This window comes from Poecilia reticulata, chromosome 18, assembly GCF_904066995.2.
Source record: "Poecilia reticulata chromosome 18, P_reticulata-male-v2, whole genome shotgun sequence".
Classification (NCBI taxonomy): Eukaryota; Metazoa; Chordata; class Actinopteri; order Cyprinodontiformes; family Poeciliidae; genus Poecilia; species Poecilia reticulata.
The window spans coordinates 683,108-690,956 of record NC_088847.1 but is presented as its reverse complement, the minus strand read 5'-3'; the positions used below and the strand labels follow the sequence as shown (position 1 = coordinate 690,956).

Genomic DNA, 7,849 nt, shown 5'->3' with positions numbered 1-7,849 from the left:
CTTTGTGAATGTTAGGGTTGTGTACTTAAAGTTTGCTGTAAAGTGTCCATGCTTTGTGTTAAATTGGTCTGTATAAGTATGCAGACTAATTTTACTGGTGATTATCAGTAAATAGTTTTTCAACAATTTACTGATAAATTGTTAACAATAAATCATATGTTTTATATCATTTTATTGGGGTTTGTTATAAATGGAAATGTTACACACAAAAAAGGAAAACAGTTTTCCCCACCAGCCACAGTGGGCGGAGAAACTTTTTAATTTCCACCCATGGGTCTGACACTGTTGTTGCTTTTGGGATAGTCATCAGTTATATGTAATGGGTTGGAGTTGGTTCAGCCTCAATCTGAACTAACTACAGGAAACATGCCTATATGGACAGGCCAAGCCACCATTTTTGGCCATCATTGTAAAACGTAGCCTTTTAGTGTTGCATTGATGCTACAAACAATAACCTGGAGCATATGAAGTATAGTTCACGTGGAAAAAGTTCAATGTGAAAGCAAACTGCATCAAAAAAAAAAAAAAAAAAAATTAAGATAAAGTCAGTATTTGGTCTACACCAAACAAGTGGACTAAAGGACTTTTCTGGTGTGAATACATCACAGCCTACTGTGCACTGATTTGATCTCTAATTAGAAACTACTAGCACAAATGAGCATTCCCAGGTGAAAAAAGTATACTTTAGTATATTTCAAACATACCTACATTTGTGAAAGTACATTTTAAGTATACTAAGTATTAAGTGTACTATCTATAAGTATATCTGAAGTATACTAAAAGTATACTTTTACCAATTTTGAAATTAGAACTTTAAACACACTGAAACATAATTGTACCAAAATACACTTTTAATATATTAAATAAAAGTATACTTTAAGTGAACAAAATATACATTTGCCCAAGTCTAAATATACACTTGCTCAAGTAAATCTAAAATATATTTTGTGTATATTTTAAAATATATGCTCAAAATAGAATTTTAAAAAATTTACTTAACACTACTTTAAATTATTAATTTCACTATGTTTTAAATTACATCTCAGTGGAAATTTTAGGCTAACACAGTATGCTTTTTTTTAACTTTCTTTATTTAACCAGGTGAACCCTGTTGAGAACCAGATCTCATTTCCAAGAGGGACCTGGACAGAAGTCTGCATCACGCAGCAAAATGATTACAAAATAAGACTAATTAATACATATGCAGAAGTATGTCTTTTAGGCATTTAATACTATGAAGTACTTTTCATGTAATTTTTAGGCATATTTTTTAAGCACCTAAAAAGTATGCCTTTTTAGGTGCCTTAATAACCTTTTACTATTTTTGTTAAAATTGCAAATAATAAAAAAATTCTAATCATGATGTAATGTTGTTTAAGAAAGTACCCAATCCATTTTCAGATGTATGATGTAAGTCAGTGGTCCCCAAAGTACGGCCCAAGGGCCGGATCCGGCCCGCCTCCACATTTAGTCCGGCCCCCTGAACAATACCAGAAAGCATTTTGATTTTTTTTCATATACCTTATTTTCTGGACTATAAGCCCTACTTTTTTCCTAAGCTTTGAACCATGCAGCTTATATGTGTATTTTTCTTCAACCACCAGGGGGCGTTTTAGCAGGAAGTGAATCATTGGAAGTCACAATTGGAAATAAAAGAAGAAAGTGCCCATTAAAATAGAATTAGGTTTTAATAGGGAATTGAAATTTGAGAATGTTGTTAAACAGTTAAATAGCATTGAGGGGAAAAATAAGATTTTTCTTTTTTTAAAAAATAATACTGGGATCATTATGAGAATTTGAGGTATAGGTATTAGGATCCAGTAGATGGCAGTAGTGCATCAATAATGGATGCAAGCTGCTGTTGAAATCTAAAGAAAGCGCCCATTGTCATTTAGCACATGCTAGTAGCAACACGAAGGATCAGCACTTTTACTGTTACAGTTACAGTTCGGAAACTACCGTAATCAGTTCAGTTAAATCTAAACTTAGCAACTTTTTCTTTTTCAACCCTAATAAATGTGATATTCAATTGACCTGTTATGACTCAGATTTTGGGTGTCCGCCCCCCAATGCTGCTGCTGCAGTGCTGTGGAAAACCTGGAGTTGCAGAGATATCTGCGGCTTATATGTGTATGTTTACGTTGTTTTTTTTTTTTTTTACTTTGGGGTTGCGGCTTATAGTCTGGAAAATACGGTATTTATTTAATAAATTTTGTTCTAAATTTTTTCTGTGAAGAACCCAGAGAGGGTTATTTGATTGTGCTTTCTGGAAAACAATTAATTTTTACATTTAGACACTCCTGCAAACGTCACACTTTTTCTGTTACAAACTGACTCCAATCAGAGAAGGGAGAAGTTATGTAGCAACTCACAGGAAAAAATTTGGGGATCCCTGATGTAAGATCTATAATCAACAGGATTAGCTCCAGTTCACACTCCAGACCAGATGGTGGCGGTATTGCACACTTTCATTAAAAAAACAACAAAAAAACCCATAAAGAGAAGAAGAAAATTGAAGCAGGGAAGATAACAGACAATGTTCAAATTCGCCATTTTTACTCACATAATATTGCCTTAAAAGTAGAGAGGGCCTTGACAATAGTTACTAATTTTGGTAAATTCAAGCTGGTGACCTAGTCCAAGTTAGACGACAACACAACAGGACAACAACCGATGGAAATGAAATGTGTGTCACAAAAGGAGCCTAGAGGGATGAAGGCTGCTAAGTGTTGCTAGCTGGTGGTAAGTTTGCTTATTAATTATCTTCATTTAATTATAAACAGTGCAGTAAAGATATATAACTTACGTTGGTTTCTTAAATAATTATTTTATCAATTTTATTGTGACTTGTATGATTATTACTATAGGAATCATTCAGCTTCATGTTATAACTGCATTGAGGCTGTTTGTTGCGACTTATACTTTAATTCATAAACTTAACCTGGTTTTAATTAAGCTCCATAAGAGAAAGAGACTTTGATATTGTGAGGTTGTTGTTCTAACTCGTTCATCAATGTTTTTATCTTCAACATATGTTTGCAGTCTAACTAAGCAAATGAAGATGAAAGAGGAAACCAGAGAAATCAGGTGTTAGGAAACCTAAAGACTTTTCTGTCTCAGAAGAAGCTCTGACTCCACCAGATGACCAACCAGCTCTGAGGATGAACCTCCACATCGTCTTCATGATGTAAGTTTGTTTTTTTATTTATTTATTTTTATGAGGAGCTAACTACATTTTCAACAACAGAAACTGCTGTTACCAACACCAAGTGCTTAATAAACATGATTCATTTCAAGTTAACTGGACAGAATTTCCCCCCTTGTTAATCTAACATTTCTCTTTCATTCATTTTATTTGTTGTTGGCTTTCAGGGCCCTGTGATGGACTGGTGACCTGTCCATGGTGAACCCTGCCTCTCATCTGATGACTGCTGGAGATAGGCACCACCAGCCCCCCTCACCATCCTACAAGGATCAGTGTGTTCAGATCATGGATGGAAAGATTTTAAGGTAGTTTGTCTCCTTAAGTCCACACTTCAAACAGCTTCACAGTTAATGCCAACATCAACTGATTCTATGACATTACTGACTTTTTCTACTTCTAACATAAACAGACAAAGAAGACACCCAGAAATGTTTTTCCACCCCAGGGATCTGGTCCCAATCATCATCAGTTCTTATGATGTCATATACACGAGTCCACAATGTCTTAAAATTGTAATTATTATTTTCATATTTGCCATTTTTCTGTACTCTTTGAAATACAAATGCATTCTCTGTTTAATTGCTCTATTGTTTTATTCTTTTTTGTAGGTTTCTGTAAGGTGCAGTGAACGGGAATGTTGTCGTTGATCCTCACTGTTCTTAGGAAGGAGAAATGTCAGTTTGTCTGCAGTAATACTGGAATACTGTGACATTGAATTAAAACAATACTCTGTCCTTGGTGAAACAGTTTTCACATTTCCTCTAAAGCGTTTTATTGTGCTAATTTTCATAATTTTGTTGTTTATAAACTTTGAATGTGACAGTTTGTACAATTGTCTTATAGTACAATGGCTCTTGAAAAAATGTTGGTAAGACTTTATTTGATGGGGTATGTATAAGACTGATATGAAACTGTCATAAACATGACAAAACTCATGTTAGGAACATACCAATAGTGTCATGAAGTGTCATTCAGTAAATAATGACAATTCTAAGTAGAATTTGCTTTAAAAGTTGGATGACAGGTTTTATGTTATGTTTATGACAGTGTCATGTCAGTCTTATTCACACCCCATCAAATCAAGTGTTACAAAAATGGTAAAATATTGAAAGCACAATGTAATTATAATTTTTGTTCTTTATAGTAATAACTTTCATGTTTTATTGTCACACTTAAATTTTCATGTTCATGTGTTCACTTTTGATGTGTAAACTGATAATTTATGTAAAGTTCATAAAGTTGTGAGTAAAATTGGACAATTTTAAAATGTCGGTAATAAAACAAAATATTTGAATTACCTTAAATATCTTGTGTAATTAATCTTTCCATGCAATTGTAGCCTAAAATAATGTAAGTACTGTAGTATAGTTATGCATGTAATATACAAAATAGGAAAGTAGGAATAAAGACGACTTAAGAGTAATTAAAATTGTACTTTTATTAGCAATAGCAGGAAATAAAAAATATGTAACCAGGTTCTGCTTCACTCCACTGAACCGGGTTGGCCCAAGTAACCCCTCGACTGCGTTGTGTAGTTCTTAATGAAGATGAGGAGTTTCTAGGTGATGGGGCATTTTATTTCCTGAATGAGAACATATCAGATATGAATCAGTGCAATCAGCTCAGCTTCACTCAGCACACTACAATACTGTTATATTAGCATTTAACTTTAGCACATAGAGTGTTTTACAGTACTGAAAACACTGGAAGTACAAAAGCTGGTGCCAGGCATCTAGTAAGTATTCATTACTCTCTAAGTTAATAAAGATAATGTCTTATGTATTGTTAACGCTTTTCTATGCTGTGTGCGGAAAAATGTAACTCACCTCTCGTGCAGCTGTCACAGACTGGCACTTAGTACAGGGGCCAGCAGCATATAACCAGCCACACAGAGAGGGGGCGCTATTTCCCCATTGCACTGCTTACATAAAGCAGATTCTACAACCTAAACACTGTTACATTTATCCCCTAACCCAAGTTGTGAAGAGACACATTTTGTATACATCAGTGGTTCTTAACCTTTTTTGAGGTACCGAACCCCCCAGTTGCATATTCACATGCACATTTGGTAAAAACTGTGAGCTTTGCTGAAGTAATTAAAGACACAAGTTCAAATCCATGCTGTGAGTGGATCTCCTTCAATCAGGGCTCCTCCGCAGCTCTGATTGGCTAAGCAATGTAACGTGATTCTCTGATTGGCTAAGCAATGTAACGTGATCCTCTGATTGGTTAAGCAATGTAACGTGATCCTCTGATTGGCTAAGCAATGTAACGTGATCCTCTGATTGGCTAAGCAATGTAACGTGATCCTCTGATTGGCTAAGCAATGTAACGTGATCCTCTGATTGGCTAAGCAATGTAACGTGATCCTCTGCAGCAAGTGATGGCAAAGCGGCGCGTCATCACGACTTTACACAAGTGTGTCTTTACCTCCACGGCAGAGGCTCCACCGAACCCCTGAGACCGACTCATCGAACCCCTGGGGTTCGATCGAACCCAGGTTAAGAACCACTGGTATACATTCTGTAAATACTGGACAAATACAGTAAATCAATGGTAGCAATGAAATAGTTTTAATCAGTATTTTCTATTCAGACTAAAATCAGTATACTTGCCATTAAATGTACTTTGATCAGATTAAGCTCAATGATTGGTTAAAGTATGATGTATGAAGTATGAAGCTTTTTTGAAGATATATTATTTTCATATTTGTTTAATATCTCATTATATGTATGTGAAAGAGATAATCTGTGAAAAAATCAAGTCTCTGTTTCTTTCCTTAGCCCCTAATGGGCTCTTTGCACATACTGCGCTCACATCACATCCGCATGAGTGAAATGCAGCTTTCTTGTTTCCGCTTTGAGTTACCATGGCAAGTAGGAAAGACAAAGTCATATTTCAGAAGCAAATAAAGCAATACTATGAACATTGTTGTCTTCCTAATATAATGGGCTTTAAGTTTTAAGAAGACAGTGGCTTGTAAATATTTGTCGCTACCAGTTAAAGCTAACGCCGCACAGCAAAGTTTACAGTCTTCACTCCGGATCAGCTTCTTCAGCCTAAAACTACCGGAGATACGGATGGCAAATGAAGGAGCCTCCTGTGTTATTTCCATGGAATCATTTCTGTATTCAGCCTGAAAGAGCGAGTTTATGGGAACAAACCAGAGCCAGACAGCCGAGCAACTGATCCTTCTGTACTGTTCAATCAATCAATCAATCAATCAATCAATCAATCAATCAATCAATCAATCAATCAATCAATCAATCAATCAAATTTTATTTGTATAGCACATTTCAGCAGCAAGGCATTTCAAAGTGCTTTACATAATTAAAATAAAAACAGAAATAATCAGTGAGAAAGAGAGAGATTTAAAAAATAAAAATAAAAAAAAATAAATAAAATAAAATAAAAAATAAAAACAAAAAACATTACATTAAAGACATAAAAACATGGAAGACATCAAAACCCGCACTCTAATCCTAATTTAGCCATAAGCAACTCTAAACAGGTGGGTTTTAAGTTGAGATTTAAAGGCAGTCAGTGTTTCAGCTGTTTTACAGTTTTCTGGAAGTTTGTTCCAGATCTGTGGTGCATAGAAACTGAATGTTGCTTCTCCTCGTCTGGTTCTGGGGATGCAGAGCAGAACCAGAACCAGAAGATCTGAGGGGTCTAGACGGTTGGTACAGCAACAGCAGATCTTTAATGTATTGTGGTGCTAAACCGTTCAGTGATTTATAAACTGTCAACAGTATTTTAAAGTCTATTCTCTGAGCTACAGGGAGCCAGTGTAGGGACTTTAAAACTGGTGTTACGTCTCCATCTTCCTGGTTTTAGTCAGAACAGCAGCAGCAGCTTCTGGATCAGCTGCAACTGTTTGATTGATTTGTTAGTCAGCCCTGTGAAGACGCTGTTGCAGTAATCAATGCGGCTAAAGATAAAAGCATGGATGAGTTTCTCTAGATCGTGCTGAGACATCAGTCCTCTAATCCTGGAGATGTTCTTCAGGTGGTAGAAGGCCGACTTTGTGACTGTCTTAATGTGACTCTGAAGGTTCAGGTCAGAGTCCATCACTACTCCCAGGTTTCGGGCCTGATCGCTGGTTTTTAGTTGTAATAACTGAAGCTGTGCATTGACTCTGGTTCGCTCCTCTTTAGGTCCAAAGATAATAACTTCAGTTTTGTTTCTGTTCAGCTGGAGAAAGTTTTGGCACATCCACACATTGATCTGTTCTAAGCATCTATTCAGTGATTGGATGGGTTCAGAGTCACCTTGTGACATCGTGATGTAGAGCTGTGTATCATCCGCATAATTGTGGTAGCTAATCCTATGTCCTGTTATAACCTTAGCCAGTGGGAGCATATAAATGTTGAAAAGAAGGGGTCCTAGGATTGAACCTTGGGGTACCCCACATGTGACCTTTGACCTCTCTGATGAGAAGTTTCCGATTGAAACAAAGAAATCCCTGTTCTTTATGTAAGATTCAAACCAGTTGAGCACTGGACCGGAGAGTCCGACCCAACTCTCCAGTCGATTCAGTAAAATGTCCTGATCAACACTGAGGTCCAACAGAACCAGCACTGTGGTTCTCCCACAGTCTGTATTTATATGGATGTCATTGAACACTTTGACTAGGCCGTCTGC

The 7,849-nt window shown here is 36.2% G+C and overlaps 1 long non-coding RNA gene across 1 annotated transcript; it reads left to right on the top strand.

Annotated features, from left to right (window-relative positions):
• The first annotated feature begins 1,003 nt into the window (after positions 1-1,003).
• On the top strand, positions 1,004-4,502 carry LOC145548808 (uncharacterized). The gene is made up of 3 exons (XR_014084803.1): positions 1,004-3,187; positions 3,373-3,510; positions 3,615-4,502. It is a non-coding gene; the product is annotated as an uncharacterized LOC145548808 (long non-coding RNA).
• The last annotated feature ends 3,347 nt before the right edge of the window (positions 4,503-7,849 follow it).